Genomic DNA, 19,140 nt, shown 5'->3' on the forward strand with positions numbered 1-19,140 from the left:
TATACCACTGCTTTCAGCCATCTTCCCCGTCACTCCCAGCAAAAATGTAGATAGGATAAATTTTGTGCATTATAATGTTTTACGCTTGAGCAATGCAACTAGGGATGCCATCGAAGGCCTGGCCGAGCAGATGGCCCCAACGTCCCTCATGGCGCTCCAGAATAGGATGGCGCTGGACATGCTGTTGGCTGAAAAAGGAGGAGTCTGTTCCATGTTCGGAGAGATGTGCTGTACGGTCATCCCTAACAACACTGCCCCGGATGGGAAGGTCACCAGGGCTTTGAACCAACTTCGAGCCCTTTCCCAGGAGATGCATGACGCCTCAGGTGTATCAAATCCATTGGAGGGGTGGATGACAACCTTTTTTGGCAAATGGAAGAATCTTATCACTGCTTGTTTGACATCTATTGCTGTTTTTCTCGCTATTCTAGTTACCTGTGGGTGTTGCTGTGTGCCCTGCCTGCGGACCATGATATCCCGGCTCATCACCACTGCCTTGTCCAAAGAAAAAGCACCGCCTCCCTATTCCGCTGGGATGCTGCCATTACTCACCATGCCTGAGGACGGGGAGGACGTTGAGGCACTGCAGTTAGTGTAAAAAGTGTTTTCGCACCTAGTAGGTGCGAAAAGGGGGAATTTGTGGGAAAATAATACAATGACTGAGGTGGTGATGAACAGGGCACTCAGGAACGGCCACGTAAAAGCTGGCTTAAAGTATATACTGAATTAACCAAAGACTAAATAAGAGTGTGTGTATGTGTGACATATTATACATTATGCTTTGCAGCTGGGGTACAGCTAGGAGGGAGAGAACAGGAGGGCTATCTTAGTCAGATAAGCTACAGTGAGCACAGAAGAGGAGATGGTGAGGCCAAGGACACTGAAGTTCGAGGACGGTCTGATAACTCAGAGAACAGGACGTACAAACTAAGGAGGGAGTGAACATAGCTGTCTTGTGAAGTAAATGATAACTGAAAATAATAGACAGGCAAGAAGGAAGAGGCAGAGCAGGGATTGTACCCCAGCAACAGTATAGCTGACCAATCAGGCCCCACAAGGGGAACCAATATAACCCTGAGCACGATATTGTTAAAGTGCCTTTTTGGGAACCTCTGTACTAGACAAGTTTCCATCTGGTCCGTGCACGTAGAACTGCTCGGAAACGCATTTCATCTGTTGACCACAAGAATAAACACTGTGTTAAATTCATCATGGAGTCAGTTGTCAGTTTATAGAAGGATTTCCCCAACAGTGGTTTCCAACTTGGCCAGGTGCGTCTGTTAAAACACAGACGGAGACAACTTCTCTCTGTTGATGCTTTATTACAATCAAGCATCAGTATGAACATGGGGGGGAGGGGGGGGGTAGCTCTGCTATGGCTGTGTGTGTGGTAATAAAAGAAATAAATAACATTGTAAAGGCTACCATACACAATGCATAGGAATAATAAATGCTAGTAAATAATAACAATAAACCCACTATTAATTACATTATCTTAATGAGCAAGGAGGTTTAACAATCACCATTATATCGTATAAACAGCCAGGTGTAACCTAGGTAACAGGTGTAACCTAGGTAACAGGTGAAAAACACAAGAAGCTAACTTTAAAAAAATTTGCCAGAACTACAGACCAATACAACAACAGGCTCAACTGACAACATCAGTTATATGACTTACAGTTCTCCGCTATTCACAATCACACCTGATAGACGAGCTTTAGTACAAAACTAAAGTAACGAGCCAATTTTGTAAAATGTAAGGAGTAGAAAATACTGATATTCATGTTAAAATGTAAGGAGTAAAAGTCAAAAGTCGCCAAAAAAATAAATGGTAAACTAAAGTAAAAATATCTGAAAAATCTACTTGAGTACAGTAATGAAGTATTTATACTTTGTTACTTCCAATCTCTGATGACCGTAAAGATTAATATGTACATGGTTTGTACAAGCGCTATATAAATACACTACATTTACATAACTGTATCTTCTGATAGACATAAGGGCACTTTGGTTATCTTTGGGCTGCTCTATGGTCTTCTGAAGAAGAATAAATCCCAGAGTTGGCTCCCTCCAGGTTATTTAAGCAACAAACGTCCCTGGGTGGACTTGAACCACCATCCTTTCGGTTAACAGCCGACTGCGCTGACCTATTGCGCCACAGAGACTGTGCCCGTCTAATGTTTTCTGAGCAGGAGCTCAATCTTTAAGCCACAAGCATTTGCTTTATAGCTTTTTGAGGTTGAGCTGCACATGTATGCTTATCAGGTTATTTTCCTGTTACTCAGAAATTGGAGAAGCTGCCTCTATGGTCTTCTGCAGAAGGATAAATCCCAGAGTTGGATCACTCCAGGGAGCTCGATCTTTAAGCCACAAGCATTTGCTTTATGTGAGCTTTGCTAACTGTGAGAAACTGTCACAAACGCAGATGCGAGGTGATTCAGCGGCGTCTAGAAGCTGAGGAGACAGGCTTAATTGCGGGTGGTGGAACATGTCTATGTCTGTGGATCCTCATGGAGGCAGCTTGATTGATTGTTATGTTCCCTTATTTGTGCGATATAACAGAGATCTAATGTTTTATCAAACCGGGTTGGGAGAGTAACCTTTCTGGTTACTTCCCGAAAAATAAAGCAAGTAACGTCACTCAAAGAAAGTTACTGGCTGGGAACCAAAGCCATATCAACTGCAACACATCTGGGCATTGAGAATGAAAATGAATGCTCAGAGATGCTTCAGTGGCTTCCAGTAACTATTTGATATTATAGTATTGTCCATGAAGGCACATCTGCCATTTGTTATAATGAGATGTGTGACCACAATTAAAGAGCCCCTCTCGTTGTTGGCAGGATTCAAACCTGCGAGGGGAGACCCCAATGGATTTCAAGTCCATCGCCTTAACCACTCGGCAACAACAACCTGAAAAGCAGTGCAATACTGATTTGCACTAATATTTACACTGACTCACGAAAAAAACACGAGTAAATTAAAAAACACTGCATAAACTTTGCTACCGTGTGTTTATTTAAATATGGGTACACTTTACATGTAGGTGTATACTTTACTGCAATTAACTGAGATGTCAGGGTTTCAATCTCCACCCCTGAAAAGTGCTGCTTCTTAGCCGGATTACGTCTGGCCATGTCGTAAATAGTAGGGGCGAGGACTCAAAACCGAGAATATATTGGGGCGTGATATTTTAATTGTTGTGATTGTTGTGTGCCTTTAATATCACACATGTGGCTATTATGAAAGAAACTGCATAGCAAACCCACGCAAGACTTTCGAAGGTTCCATGGTGTAATGGTTAGCACTTTGGACTCTAAATCCAGCGATCTGAGTTCAAATCTCGGTGGAACCTGGTTTTAAGCCACAGAACAGGTGAAAAAAATCAACCTTTCAACTTTCCACATCTAGTTTAAAGTAAGCTTACAGGTTTAATGTCCTTGGCCATTTAGACTGTAAACAGTATGTTGGTGGGGGCATGTTGAGGACTCACCTGGTTGTTAATGTAATTGGAAGGAGCTCCAAATTTGACAGTATTGACTGGAAGTGATAGGCTTTGAGTTACATGGGGGATACACACTTTCCATTCAGTCTCGTAATCACCACAAAAACTAGGTATCACTGAAATTTGAACTTGTGTTGCTGCAGTCAGAGTATACAGCGCTCATCCTGAATGGGCCAGTATAGTGCATCAGAATTGCTTTTTGAATGCTCTAAAAGCTTTAGAACCCCCTTTTCCCACAGCTTTCAATTGTCAGATATGGAAGGGGGAGTGGGCTCTGTGTCCAACCCTTTCTGTGTAAAAAAAAAACACTAAAAAAGTCTCTTGGTTTAAAGACAAAACCTCTGCGGAGAACCTTTTACCAAATCCAGGTGCCCTTGGCATAGTTCTGATCTTTTGGGGTAATAGCATGGATCAGGAACCAACACATCTGGACTCAATGTGGACATTGTACGGCAATATTTGACACATTTAGACCATGAAGACAGTTATCAGTTTATTTCCCATCTGGCAGGTGTAATTGTGGACATAGTTGGACATTTTGAAGATAATTGCACAATGTTGACCCAATTGTCAGTCTATTTCCCATTTGGCTGGGACATTTCTGGATTCAGGTGGACATTGTGGACAGAGACATTGGTGGATCTTGATTCCCACCATAGGATTTGGCCTGTATTGCACATTGTCTTCACATCCCGTGCAATGTATTGCCATTGTCAAGCACATTGCCACCCTGGGGACTTTCTTCCATGTCTCCATGAACGCCCATATATTTGGGCTGAAAGTTGAGAAACCTTCCCTTGTTAACTATGACATGGATGACTGAGAAACTATATCATGACATGTTTAATTTACTAAATTATAATTTTTTTAACAGGTCTTACTGAAAATTTGTTGGATCATTCAGGATGGCCAAACGGTCCAAGGCGCTGCGTTCAGGTCGCAGTCTCTTCTGGAGGCGTGGGTTAAAATCCCACTTCTGACAACAATTGTTTTCATTTGGAACTAATGTCTGAGAGTTGATATTGGGAATAAAGAACTTAGCAGTTGTTTGTATTTAAGAGGACATGAATGTGCACGAGAAACGCGATTGCAAGTACAGCGTTTTGCGAGCACCTTTAAACCGATGGATGTGATTAAAACCTGTATACAGCCCAACCACTTACCAATCACATCACTGGAAAGACAGCATGACTTGAGGGCAGTGGATGTCGATTTGTCAAAATAAACTGCCAGAATATGATTTTCCTCAAGAACATTACTTTTCATGGTGCTGTCAACAATTACAGCAGTTATATCATGATTCATCTCCCCGTGGAAATCAAGTTGAGGGTCATAATCTCTTGGTGCATCACCCTTTCTGATTGTCTACCATCATGTCACCAGCAAAGGATGGTTTCAATCCATCGACCTCTGGGTTAAGGGCCCAGCACGCTTCCGCTGCGCCACTCTGCTGAAAATCACCCAAGATTGTACTTGAACCCGCAATCCCTGGCTTAGGAGGCCAGTACCTTATCCATTAGGCCACTGGGGAGCGGAGGACTGTAGAGACATAAAGTTGAAATCCTTTGGTCGCTGGTTCAAGTCCGGCTTGAAAGAACCCTCTTTTCAAGAGTTTCCCTTCACGGATAAATAAAGTGATTCTGATTCTGATGTAGAGATGGACAGACGACCCACAAGCATAATAAATCAAACCTAAGATCTGGTGCTAGGTGGGGATCAAACCTGTGACCTTTGAATCTACTTTAAACTTCCCTTATTTCCCAGAAACATTCCAATTTCAGCAATTAAATTAAAATCTGACTTAATAGAAACTATAAAACTCTTACATTATGTGTGTAATTTAGCATCTTTCTCATCTTTTCTCTCATTTCTTCTTTTTTCCTCCTTTTTCCTCTTCCTCTTCCTCTTTTTCCTTCTTCCCTCCCTCTTCCCGTTTTTCCTCTTCCCCCCCCCCCCCTTACAGACTATTGTTCCCACAAGGGGTAGGTGTTTCTAAAAAAAAAAAAAAACTGATGCTGAAAACACAGGGATTTTCAGGTGATTAAACACTGGCAGAAGCACATAAATGGAAGTTGTGATACAATGGTCTCGTCTATTGTTGTTTCTGAGATCAACAATAACTTGTGAAGTTGAATAGCTATTGACCCGACAATATTAGAGAAGAGCTCGCGTTGGCAGTGTAGGTAGACTATTTGGAAAATTAAGTTACTTTACACTTTAAACTGTTCCACCTCCTCTGAATCACCATCTGCAAATTTTCAAGACTCATTGGCACGCCGACCACCATCTACGGTAGGTAAATCACTGGCTAGCTATGCAGGAGTACCTAGGCAACCTTAAAACCTTAAAAAAACACAACTGATGCTGAAAATAAAGTGACAGGTGGTTGGACACTGGCACAAGCACATGAATGGAAGTTATGATTCTATGGTTATTTCTGAGATTGAGACAACAAAAGGCATTCTTCAAGGGTGGTAGCAAACCAATGACTCATCACAGTATACCAAATTGCAGAGGTTTCTTCATGAACAATATTGTGTTTTCTCATAGGTACTGGAAGCCACCCGTCTCCACCAATGTCTCTCTTAGCATTTATTTTCAGAAATGCTTTGGCATTTTTTATCTCCCTTCGATAGCTCAGTTGGTAGAGCGGAGGACTGTAGAGGCATATAGGTGAAATCCTTAGGTCGCTGGTTCAAATCCGGCTCGAAGGAGCATTTTTTTCCAGAATTTACGTTTGGGGATCAATAAAGAATTTCTGATTCTGATGTAGAGATGGACGGATGACCCAAAAGCATATTGCTTCTTGCCAAGACATAACAAGAATAAAAAAGAGGTGGGGGAGATAGAGTTAAGCCCTGACAGAATAGAGAACTACAGACAAAAGATGTGAAATAGTGCAACCAGAGAGAGTAAGTGTGACCAGAAGAATTGGAAAAAAAACTAGAACTATAAAAGACAAACCTTTCGTCAAGAAATCTTTATTGTGTTGACATGGGCCCTCATTCATGAAATGTGCTAAAACAGGTGTAGAACGGGCGTACGCCGATTCCCAGCGTAGGCTGCAAAAATTCTCACGTCTGGTCTGACCTTGTGCACTTAAGTTTACGCAGACACCCTCATCACATTTAAGAGTAAACATAATACAATATAAAACTAGAGGAAGGCGGTGCAGTACAGCTCAATCCAGCAGGGGAGAGTTCTAGCCCAACCAGGCTCCTCTCTTTACCCTGTCTTTCTTAATTACACTGTGATAGTTTTAGACTGCCGGGGGATTTCCTTTGACACACTGAGCTCCTCTCTCCTTTATCTTTCCATTTGTGTGCCTCCGTGTCCCAGAATTGCTTCAGTCTGTGTTACCACGTTTGCAGTGAACGTTGTATTGTCTAGCAGAAAGGCAACAGGTGTGTTACTTTTCGACTATGATTCATACCATAGCAGTGCAATCATTTTGCCCAGGTTTGATTTCCAGCCATCGCAGTTGCATTTAAAGGTTTTGAAGCCATGTACAACATTAACATTACATGTTTTACCCAGATTTCTTCTGTTATTCAGTGATATTTCAATTTCATTGCGGGAGTCATCCCAAAAGTATTGATAAAGATAAGTCTAAGTCTATCTCAGAAAAAAGTCAAAACAACTGAAAATCTTCAGGAGATGTAGCTCAGTGGTAGAGGTGGGTAGTAACGAGTTACATTTACTCCGTTACATTTACTTGAGTACGTTTTTGAAAAAATTGTACTTCTAGGAGTAGTTTTAATTCACTATACTTTTACTTTTACTTGAGTAGATTAGTAAAAAATAAACTGTACTCTTACTCCGCTACATTGGGCTACAATGAGCTCGTTACTCGTTACTATGCATCATTGTTTTTACCCCCGGCGTACCTCAATCCTCATTTTAATGTTTTATTTTGACAGAGAGAGAGAGTCTTCCGCTGAAGGCTCTACCACGTGACTGTGCTTAACCAATCACACGTCGTTGTGCGGTCACGTGATCATACTCGCTTCAGCAGCGCATAGACACATAAAGATGTATCGCTTTATATGTCTATGCAGCAGCGCGATAGGTTAGCTTTACAGTCGTAGCTCAGCAAAGACGTCAGAATCAAATGTCGCCAAGGCAATGCAGACCAGGAGGACCCCCCCCCCGGCCTCATAGTGAAAGCATGGTTACCTTTTAGGAAAAGTGGAAACAGCAGCTACGTTATGCAGTGTGTTCAGGGTCAACCAAAACAAACGGACATGTGAGCGTTCAACTACTCAACCTCTAACCTGAGGAAACGTAGCGGTGGTTTTAGTTTCTGCTGTGGAGAGGTGGATCTTTGTCTTTTAGGTTACATACAGTATGTTTTGCACATGCAGTATCCATCCAAATTTGATGTGACAAGTCTCTCAAGTAAGCTATTTTGTAATTAATAAATACATTTAAATTTATTGTATTGATTGGATGAGCTATAATTTGCCTAAATATGATTATTTTGTATTTTTGTCTGTCTGATTGATGCTTGTGTTAAGAAATAAATCAGACGTTACTCAACAGTTACTCACTACTTGAGTAGTTTTTTCTTCAAGCACTTTTTTACTCTTACTCAAGTAATTATTTGGATGACTACTTTTACTTTTACTTGAGTCATATTATTCTGAAGTAACAGTACTTTTACTTGAGTACAATTTTTGGCTACTCTACCCACCTCTGCTGACAGATCACGGCTACGTCCATGCACTAGACCCACAGTACCCAAAGAATCTCGAGCTTACATTCACATTTATCCAAAAAAGTGTGATGTGTCTTGAGGACAACAAACCACTGAAAGGGTGTCTGACGCTGAAGAATGATTTGTTCAATGAGTGAATCACTCAGAATGGACTTTTTGTTGAGCTGAGTTGGGGAAGTTTTTTGTTTTTTTCCGCCTCCTCTTTACAAATCATTTGCCTCTTCTACCTAAGATTTGAGATAACACTGGTTGCCTCTTCTACTTCAGATTTAATACATTGATTGTTAATAGATAAATATCACAGCAGTGACTTCTTGCCCAGCACAAGTTTTTGCACTGAATAATTTGTGGGAAACGACTGTTCAATTCATGCACTATACATGTTTAATGTTATGTTGCCTAATGCCTACCATGATGCACTACCTTGATGTTGCCAGTTGAAGTACAGCACAGTAGAAACCAGTAGTTTATTTGAATGTTTTATTTTTTTTAAATTTAGTTGCAGCCTTCTAGTTACAGTAAGTGCTTTATGCACTTAAAATATATGATTTAAGCAGTGGTAAATGGCTCGACATGCTCTTTTTTTAAACACTGCTATTATTCTGAACACAACTGTACGTGTTTCAGTCCCTCCAGCATTTTGCAATGTTGCAATATACAATTCACACGAATTCGACCAATAACAGAGACTTTTTGTGTGACCCCCAATTTTGACAAATTATTGCAACAAATTTGACCAATAACCGGAGTTTCCCGCTACTTTATCTAATCCCAGCAGTCCCATGTGCCAGTCTTTGTCTCAGTATGTGACCACAAATGGTGGATGCAGGAAAAAACTGGAGATGAGATGTACAGGGTGACCTAAACTGAGAACAGCTACGATCATTATTGTAAGTGCAATGATACGTTAAAGCCTAACAAATTCTCTATCAAACCAAAGGAATGTGTCCAAGGCCAGGTGAGGAATTAAACAATGTAAAGATCAACAAGCCACTGACATGTTAAAATTTGATTAATTCAATAAATAATCTTAAATTCTCCAACCATTTTCATATTATACCAACAATCACAGCATCCCAAGCCTTTTTGGTTACTAGGAAAACTTAGCAAGTTTTATTTTCATAAAGTTTTCTTATTGTTAAACATTAAAAAAAGATATTGCAATACAAGACATTGTTACTTTTATCACAAGACAAAAAGCTCTTTACAAAAGCTCCCGCAAAAAAAGACCACAAAATTCTGGAGGGACTGATGTGCTCGTCTGCTGAAAAGTACAATATACGATCCATTACCCCAGGTGTGTGCGCATGTTTATGCAGGAGAGCACAATGTGATCTTTAGCAGGTTCCATGTGTTGGAAAGCTAATGTTACCATTACATGAGGTAGTTTGCAGCTGCTGTTCGTATTATTGTGTGTTTGTGGGGACCCGTGTATGTGTAAGGTTATTCTTTTAAATGTAAATGTGCTGTATTTCACCACCAACATTCACACACATTCATACAATGTGGCCGAGGCTGCCGTACAAGGTGCTTCCTGCTCATTAAATATACACTCACACACATTTACACTCCGATGCGCAGCACCGAACCACCAACCTTCCAATTGGCAGGCAACAGCTCTGCCACTGAGCCACAGCCGCCCGGTTTTAGCTGGTCTTTACATGTGCTTATCTGCTGTAAAGCACAATAGTGCTCCATTGGACCACCAGGTCAAAATTGACCTAGGAAAACCAAACACTATGTATTTAAAACCCTAAAATTCAATGAAATAAGTAATTTTAATAGCAAATATCATTGATAACCAATTATGTTATTTTTGGTTAATAGAAACTCATTTCTGATAAAGAAACTTAAGTCAAATTTGACCCCAAGACAAAAACGAAAAACAAGTTATAAACTAAAATAGACTCAAGCCTACTAGTGGGTACTTGCCATGCTGACTGTTGTAGTTAAAACTGCAACAGTGTTGATCCCAAAGTGATCCTTTTCATGCAATTGTTTTAGTTTGGAGGAATGCTTAGAGTAATGGCAAAAGCTTCCTGGCAGATGAAATCATTCATTGCTTAGACTTTAGAGAAGTATGGTCAAATCAGTTTGGTTTAATTCTAAAGAAGAATGGTGCTTGAAAAAAAAAAGGTTGCGTCCTCTATACAGTTTCCTTGTCAGCTCTGCGTCCAGCAAAGAAGCCACAGCGCCTTATGCTAATGAAAAAGCTTACAGCACCAGGTATTCCCAGGCAGTCTCCCATCCAAGTACTAAGCCAGCCCAACCCTGCTTGGCTTCCAAGATCTGACAAGAGCAGGCACTTTCAGTGTGGTGTGGCCGTAAGGAACCATAGAGGGCGAAATCCAGCTATTTCTAGAACTGAAGGTTCTCAAAACAGAAATTTACCAGACTAAAACGTGCCTGCATTCTACAATCTTGGCCTGTGCTGACCTCCTGTTCCTCTGATCAAACTAAAGTCTGGTGACAATGCATGTTCAAATTCTAAAACTTCAACCTATTGTTCTAGAACTGCAACTCAACATTCTAGAACTACCATGTAACATTTTAGAACTGTAATTAACAGTTTAGGACCGCAACTCTTAAAATTCTACAATTTCAACCAAATTTTCCAGAACTGCAACTTAACATTCTAGAACTGAATATTAACATTCTAGAACTCAAACCTAACATTCTAGAACTACAACATAGCATTGTAGAACTGTAAGTAAGATTTTCGGACCATAACTCTTAAAATTCAAAAACTACATCTTATTGTTCTAGAACTGCAACTTAACATTCCAGAACTGCAGCTTAACATTCTTGAACTTAAACCTAACATTGTGGTGCTTTAGACAGTTGGAATGCCTGAGTTCTATACTGTGGCTGTGTGGGGCAGATCATCTGTCATCGCAAGATTAGCAATTCCATCCCAGTGTAAAAATCCCTGAAATTTACCAAACTAAAACGTGCCTGCATTCTACAATCTTGGCCTGTGCTGACCTCCTGTTCCTCTGATCAAACTGGTGACAATGCATGTTCAAATTCTAAAACTTCAACCTATTGTTCTAGAACTGCAACTCAACATTCTAGAACTACCATGTAACATTTTAGAACTGTAATTAACAGTTTAGGACCGCAACTCTTAAAATTCTACAACTTCAACCAAATTTTCCAGAACTGCAACTTAACATTCCAGAACTGCAGGTTAACATTCTCGAAGTTAAACCTAACATTCTAGAACTGAATATTAACATTCTAGAACTCAAACCTAACATTCTAGAACTACAACATAGCATTGTAGAACTGTAAGTAAGATTTTCGGACCATAACTCTTAAAATTCAAAAACTACATCTTATTGTTCTAGAACTGCAACTTAACATTCCAGAACTGCAGCTTAACATTCTTGAACTTAAACCTAACATTCTAGAACTGCAGCTTACCATTCTAGAACTACAATGTAACCTTTTAGGACTATGAGCAACCTTTTGGGAACGCAACTTATAACAATTCTAAAACTTCAACCTATTGCAACTCAGATTTCTAGATGAAAGCTTAACTTTCCAGAACTGCATCTTTACATTCTAGAACTTCAACCTAACATTCTAGAACTGTAGCTTAACATTCTAGAATTTAAAGCTAACATTGTAGAATGGCAGCTTAACATTCTAGAACTTCAACCTAACATTCTAGAACTGCCAAGTAACATTCTAGAACTGTAACATTTCAGAAGTTTTAAGTGAAATTTTTGGACCGCAACTCATAAAGTGAGAAGTGCCTGGCTAGCTCAGTCGGTAGAGCATGAGACTCTTAATCTCAGGGTCGTGGGTTCGAGCCCCCCGTTGGGCGGTGGTGTTTTAGACAGTTGGAATGCCAAGGTTCTGCACTGTATACTGTGGCTGTGTTGGGGCAGATCATCTGTCAATCGCAAGATTAGCAATTCCATCCCAGTGTAAAAATCCTTGAAATTTACCAGACTAAAACGTGCCTGCATTCTACAATCTTGGCCTGTGCTGACCTCCTGTTCCTCTGATCAAACTAAAGTCTGGTTAACTGCAGGTTAACATTCTTGAAGTTGAAACCTAACATTCTAGAACTGAATATTAACATTCTAGAACTCAAACCTAACATTCTAGAACTACAACATTGTAGAACTGTAAGTAAGATTTTCGGACCATAACTCTTACAATTCAAAAACTACATCTTATTGTTCTAGAACTGCAACTTAACATTCCAGAACTGCAGCTTAACATTCTTGAACTTAAACCTAACATTCTAGAACTGCAGCTTACCATTCTAGAACTACAATGTAACCTTTTAGGACTATGAGCAATCTTTTGGGAACGCAAGTTATACAAATTCTAAAACTTCAACCTATTGCAACTTAGATTTCTAAATGAAAGCTTAACTTTCTAGAACTGCATCTTTACATTCTAGAACTTTAACCTAACATTCTAGAACTGTAGCTTAACATTCTAGAATTTAAAGCTAACATTGTAGAATGGCAGCTTAACATTCTAGAACTTCAACCTATTGTTCTTGAATTGCAACTCAGATTTCTAGAATGAAAGCTTAACTTTCTAGAACTGCATCTTTACATTCTAGAACTTCAACCTAACATTCTAGAACTGTAGCTTAACATTCTACAATTTAAAGCTAACATTGTAGAATGGCAGCTTAACATTCTAGAACTTCAACCTAACATTCTAGAACTGCCAAGTAACATTCTAGAACTGTAACATTTCAGAAGTTTTAAGTGAAATTTTTGGACCGCAACTCACAACGTGAGAAGTGCCTGGCTAGCTCAGTCGGTAGAGCATGAGACTCTTAATCTCAGGGTCGTGGGTTTGAGCCCCACGTTGGGCGGTGGTGTTTTAGACAGTTGGAATGCCAAGGTTCTGCACTGCATACTGTGGCTGTGTTGGGGCAGATCATCTGTCAATCGCAAGATTAGCAATTCCATCCCAGTGTAAAAATCCCTGAAATTTACCAGACTAAAACGTGCCTGCATTCTACAATCTTGGCCTGTGCTGACCTCCTGTTCCTCTGATCAAACTAAAGTCTGGTTAACTGCAGGTTAACATTCTTGAAGTTGAAACCTAACATTCTAGAACTGAATATTAACATTCTAGAACTCAAACCTCACATTCTAGAACTACAACATTGTAGAACTGTAAGTAAGATTTTCGGACCATAACTCTTACAATTCAAAAACTACATCTTATTGTTCTAGAACTGCAACTAAACATTCCAGAACTGCAGCTTAACATTCTTGAACTTAAACCTAACATTCTAGAACTGCAGCTTACCATTCTAGAACTACAATGTAACCTTTTAGGACTATGAGCAATCTTTTGGGAACGCAAGTTATACAAATTCTAAAACTTCAACCTATTGCAACTTAGATTTCTAAATGAAAGCTTAACTTTCTAGAACTGCATCTTTACATTCTAGAACTTTAACCTAACATTCTAGAATGTAAAGCTAACATTGTAGAATGGCATTTTAACATTCTAGAACTTCAACCTAACATTCTAGAACTGCCAAGTAAAACTTCAACCTATTGTTCTTGAATTGCAACTCAGATTTCTAGAATGAAAGCTTAACTTTCTAGAACTGCATCTTTACATTCTAGAACTTCAACCTAACATTCTAGAACTGTAGCTTAACATTCTAGAATGTAAAGCTAACATTGTAGAATGGCAGCTTAACATTCTAGAACTTCAACCTAACATTCTAGAACTGCCAAGTAACATTCTAGAACTGTAACATTTCAGAAGTTTTAAGTGAAATTTTTGGACCGCAACTCCAATCTTGACAAGTGCCTGGCTAGCTCAGTCGGTAGAGCATGAGACTCTTAATCTCAGGGTCATGGGTTTTAGCCCCACGTTGGGTGATGGTGTTTTAGAGAGTGGGAATGCCTGAGTTCTGCACCGTATAATGTGGCTGTATTGGGGCAGATAGTCCGTCAATCGCAAGATTAGTAGTTCCTTCCCAGTGTAAAAATCCCTGAAATTTACCAGACTAAAATGTGCCTACATTCTTCGATCATGGCCTGTGCTGATCTCCTGTTCCTCAGATAAAACTTAAGTCTGCTGTAAGCTTTTTTTTATTAGCATAAGGCGCTGTGACTTCTTTGCTGGACGCAGAGCTGACAAGGAAACTGTATAGAGGACGTAACTTTTTTTTTTTTGAGGCACCATTCTTATTTAGAATTAAAATAAACAAGCCAAAAAGAGCAAAAAGCAAGTCAAATCCTTGATTCCAAGGTGAAGGTAGTTGAACTACTAGCACATACGGAAAAATGTATACGTGAACTATTAGTGTGATTAAATGTAGTTCAGTACTCCTCAACCCCAACCCTAACCCTAACCCCCTAACCCTAACCTAACCCCCCCAACCCTAACCTACCCTAACCCTAACCCCCTAACCCTAACTCCCTAACTACTAGCAAGCTACGGAAAAATGTGTACGTGAACTATTAGTGTGATTACATGTAGTTCAGTATTCCTCAACCCCAAGCTGTTTATTCAACAGTTTGAAAACCTTCAGGTTTTCACGTCTAGAAATAGCTGGATTTCACCCACTGCACTTGCTTACGGCCACACCACCCTGAAAGCGCCCGCTCTCGTCTGATGTCGGAAGCCAAGCAGGGTTGGGCTGGCTTAGTACTTGGATGGGAGACTGCCCCCGCTTTTTAGTTAGCATAAGGCGCTTTGACTTCTTTGCTGGATGCAGAGGTGACAAGGAAACTGTATAGAGGACGTAACTTTTTTTTTTTTTGAAGCACCATTCTTATTTAGTATTAAAATAAACAATCTCACAGTGTTCAACAATTCAAGTAGGAGTTCAAAATACTTGCAGTTTGACCACATCATAAATAAATAATATGTTATGGAAGACGACAAGTCACCCAAGTCTAAGTAAAGACAGAGGTAAGAAAATTGAGAATTAATTACAGTAATGAAAAATAGAAACTTGGAAATACATGAAAGCATTTATAAGTGTACCAACGGGCTAAATAAATGAATCAATGTGGAACAAAACAAATCAAAGAACTCTTGAAAATTCAGAAGTGTTAATTATAGTGAAAAAAAGAGCAAAAAGCAAATCAACTCCTTGATTCCAAGGTGAAGGTAGTTAAAGTACTAGCAAGGTACAGAAAAATGTATTTTTTTAGCGACACACTATTTAGAGTGAGGGTTAAGTCCAACAGACTGAAACCTGAGGCCTTCAGGCTCCAGTACAGAGCAGACCGATAGACCACAAGCAAGTAACACCACCGATGCTACCTGCCGCAGAAACGCTGAAACGCTCACGGCAGGCAGAGGACAGAGAAGCAGATATGTTTACCTGTTATCCAGCATACTATCAAGTCTACTAGGCAAAGGGCAGGATGTAATGTTGTGTTCACATACACGAAACATATTCACTTACAAAAATAAAGCCCACGTGTAGGCTGTTCAACAAAACGGAGACTGACACACTGGGCATTACTTGAAATTGAGACACAACACCAAGCTAGATACCAAACGACTGGACTTGCAACTAAATACGTCTGAAGCACTCTTATGACAAACTCCACAAGCTAGTACTCCGACCATAGACTGTATAAATAAACGATATCACAGATCAATAATAATGTGTTTACTAGCAGCTGACTAAACCACAGAATCCAACGTCCCTCTCTACTGACTCTGAAGCTAGCTGATGTCCTCCGTCTCAGGGCACATTGTTGATGCAGAAACAGCTGCTAGTTCCATAGTAAAAATCTGCCAACTCTGCACTAGCCTAAAGTAAACGGCAAAACTTGTGACTCCTCCATGCATCTATGGTCAAACTGGGGTAACTCTCCTACATTCAGCTAACAAGCGATCCCATTGGATTAATGGTCCAGTTACCTTTTCCATTTATCCACCTCTCTTTTCGTAAACGAACAGGACCTTAACCATGTTTTTCAATTTTCTCTAAATGCACACGATATATAAGCAGTCTATTTCCTAAAATGCATAATGTGCTTGGATACAATAAAGGAGAGTGCATGATAGTAAGCTGCGCCCACACACACACACACACACACACACACACACAGATACACACATGCACGGTCACTGTCACTCCCCCCCAAACGATCCTGTACTGAAGGTGGAGCCTGAAACTGATCGTCCTCCATGTGGTGGTAGTCAGACACTAGAGGCCTGTCCCTCACAGGCTCAAATGCGTAACCCGTGCCATTAAAATGACATTTTTTCGTGTGTATATTATGTGCTGCAGCCGTTGTCTGTATACATTCGCAGGTCCTACCATGCCAGTGACGTCATCGGTATTGTCAGTGTTCTAATACTAACAAACGCAGAACACGTGCTGCAGCATTCTGGATCAGCTGAATAATCTTTATGGACTCTTTTAAACAGCCTGATAATAAAGAATTGGAGAAATCCAGCTTAGAAGTAACAAATGCGTGGACTAGTTTTTCTGCATCAATTTTAGACAGGAAATTCCTGAATCTCTGAATGTGATGACTACTGCACTGGGGAAACTTCGGTAGGCCTGGCCACGATTTCACTACAGGGAGATTTTTCCGTGAAGGTTATGGAGAGTTTAACTTTGTAGAGTTTGATTGTGCGAAGTCAATACAAACAAAGAAATGTGTCTCCGCCCTGTTTCGAACAGGGGACCTTTCGCGTGTGATGCATAAGTGATAACCACTACACTACGGAAACTGATGAAAAGCATTTATTTGCATATTTGTGGGAAAATGCACATTTTTATTTTATTGCAAATGTTCAAAATGCTACAAAATAGAGATTTTAAACTATATTCAGTCACAGATGATTGTCATGGATTTGAATGACAGCAAATATGTAGTAAACCTAAATATTTCTACATGCATTGACTGTGGTCTGAATGTTGGACTAGCGCCACCTATTTCTTTTCTTTTTTTTGAACTTTTTATTTTCAAAAGTTTTTACAACAAAAGAACATTCCCTGAGCCAAGAGCAATGAAAACAATCGCTGAAATACTGATGTCGCATGTACAATATTTCTGAATAAATGCAACACAATAACCAGATCACCTGAAACTTTGCATACCCTAAAAGAGAAAACTGCCCACACACTCTACCATAAGTATACATAGGTACACACAAACCCACACCCCTCCTCCTCCCCCGGGTTGCCCACACACAGGCCAAAAATACAACAAAGTGAACAAACAGAAAAAAAAAAAAAAAGAAAAAAAAGAAATACATATATAGTATATACACATATATGCATACATAAGCCTATACCTACATTTCCAAATACACAAAATAAAATATAATAATAATAAAAAAAATAAAAATACCGATGGCAGAGCAGATTGCAATTCATTAGAATCACTACAGCCCAAAATCACACACCCAAATATAATTTCACCAAATGCCATCTTTGATTGAACTTGTCCACTTTGAGCTGTAAACATGCAGTCATTTTTTCCATCATATACACTTGTTTTACCCTATTCTTCCACTCTGCTATAGATGGTGACAAAACTTGTTTCCACTTAGCTGTTATAGTTTTTTTAGCTACCAATAGTAGAATGTGCAAAATATACTTTTGGTCTGTGTTGAAATAATCTGGTATTATACCTAGTAAATAAAACAAGGCATTTTAAGGTATTTCTCTGTTTATAATTGTCTCTATTTCTTCCCTAATCCCCTTCCAGTACTCGCTGATAACAGGGCAGTCCCAAAGAATATGCGTATGGTCGCCAGCCTTCCCGCAACGTCTCCAACATAGAGCTGTTGAAGGGTTTTTGACAAATCTAGAAATTACCAACGGGGTGTGAAAAAATCTTAGTACAATTTTCCAACTGAATTCCTTCCACATTTGGCTGTTAATTCCTTTGTGACTGCCCTCGCACAATTTGTCCCATTGTTCATACTCTATTATTAAATTGGATTCTAATTCCCAGTCTCCTTTCACATTATAGGTATTTTGGTAATTATTAGATGAGAGAATTTTGTACAAATGTGAAACATGCTTCCGGGTTGGAAAGTTTTTTTCTGCAATGGTAATAAAATATTGTTCTATATCATTTTGATTTCTATTCAGTCTTTTGCGTTCCTTGTGACTTATAATGTAATGCCTAATTTGCAGATATCTATATAAATCATTTGTGGGGAGACCAAACTGTTCCTGAAGTTGTGCAAAGGACTTTAAGCCAGCCCCATCGAATAATTGGTTTAGTATTTTAAGACCTTTAGCTGCCCATTTTAAAGCCTTGGTCCCCAATGGAAGGCGGAAAGTCTATATTGCCCACAATAGGCATAGCCCTGGAAACCGATCCTGTATCTCTAAGCCTCTTTTTAACTTCTGTCCATATTTTTAAGGTGTGTCTGGTCCATTCACTCCCAATTTTCATTTATTAACACCTCTGATGTCTAGGAAGGGAAGAGTAGATAATTGTATACCTTTAGTTTCACCTTGTTCTATTTGAAGCCATTTAGCCTTCTCGTCCCCTCCCATCCAAGTTACAATAGCTGATATCAGCGCTGCCCAATAATAGCATTTTAAGTTGGGTAAAGCTAAACCTCCCCTGTTTTTGGGTAGATTAAGTGTTTTTAGTTTGATTCTTGCTCTTTTTGTTGCCAAATAAATTGAGATATTAATTTACTGAGCATAGCGAATGTTGAGGCTGGGACTCTTACTGGCAGAGATTGAAACAAGAACAGAAGACAAGGAAGCAAGTTCATTCTAACAGTTTCCACTCTGCCATATAGGGATAAAGGTAGGACCTCCCATCGGGACAAGTCAATTTTGATTTTCTTTATCAATTTGGTGTAATTAGCATCATACAGTTGTGTGGGCCTGGGTGTAAGAATTATCCCTAGGTACCTGAATCCTTGTTCTGACCAGTGAAAGGTCTCACTAAGTTGACTAGGTCGTAGTCCA

At 39.6% G+C, this 19,140-nt stretch overlaps 6 non-coding genes and 1 pseudogene across 6 annotated transcripts; 3 read left to right on the forward strand and 4 right to left on the reverse strand.

The window, feature by feature from the left end:
- Positions 1-2,091: 2,091 nt before the first annotated feature.
- On the reverse strand, positions 2,092-2,165 carry trnan-guu (transfer RNA asparagine (anticodon GUU)). Its single transcript has one exon. It is a non-coding gene; the product is annotated as a tRNA-Asn (tRNA).
- A 666-nt stretch (positions 2,166-2,831) lies between these two features.
- Positions 2,832-2,913, reverse strand: trnas-uga (transfer RNA serine (anticodon UGA)). The gene has a single exon. It is a non-coding gene; the product is annotated as a tRNA-Ser (tRNA).
- A 3,218-nt stretch (positions 2,914-6,131) lies between these two features.
- On the forward strand, positions 6,132-6,219 carry trnay-gua (transfer RNA tyrosine (anticodon GUA)). The gene is given in 2 exon segments: positions 6,132-6,168; positions 6,184-6,219. It is a non-coding gene; the product is annotated as a tRNA-Tyr (tRNA).
- Positions 6,220-10,433: 4,214 nt separating this feature from the next.
- LOC116681282 (uncharacterized) lies at positions 10,434-10,552 on the reverse strand (annotated as a pseudogene).
- A 1,429-nt stretch (positions 10,553-11,981) lies between these two features.
- On the forward strand, positions 11,982-12,054 carry trnak-cuu (transfer RNA lysine (anticodon CUU)). Its single transcript has one exon. It is a non-coding gene; the product is annotated as a tRNA-Lys (tRNA).
- Positions 12,055-12,998: 944 nt separating this feature from the next.
- Positions 12,999-13,071, forward strand: trnak-cuu (transfer RNA lysine (anticodon CUU)). The gene has a single exon. It is a non-coding gene; the product is annotated as a tRNA-Lys (tRNA).
- A 3,784-nt stretch (positions 13,072-16,855) lies between these two features.
- trnav-cac (transfer RNA valine (anticodon CAC)) lies at positions 16,856-16,928 on the reverse strand. Its single transcript has one exon. It is a non-coding gene; the product is annotated as a tRNA-Val (tRNA).
- Between the last annotated feature and the right edge of the window lie 2,212 nt (positions 16,929-19,140).

The sequence above is a fragment of the Etheostoma spectabile genome, unplaced genomic scaffold (assembly GCF_008692095.1).
Source record: "Etheostoma spectabile isolate EspeVRDwgs_2016 unplaced genomic scaffold, UIUC_Espe_1.0 scaffold00018600, whole genome shotgun sequence".
NCBI lineage: Eukaryota > Metazoa > Chordata > Actinopteri > Perciformes > Percidae > Etheostoma > Etheostoma spectabile.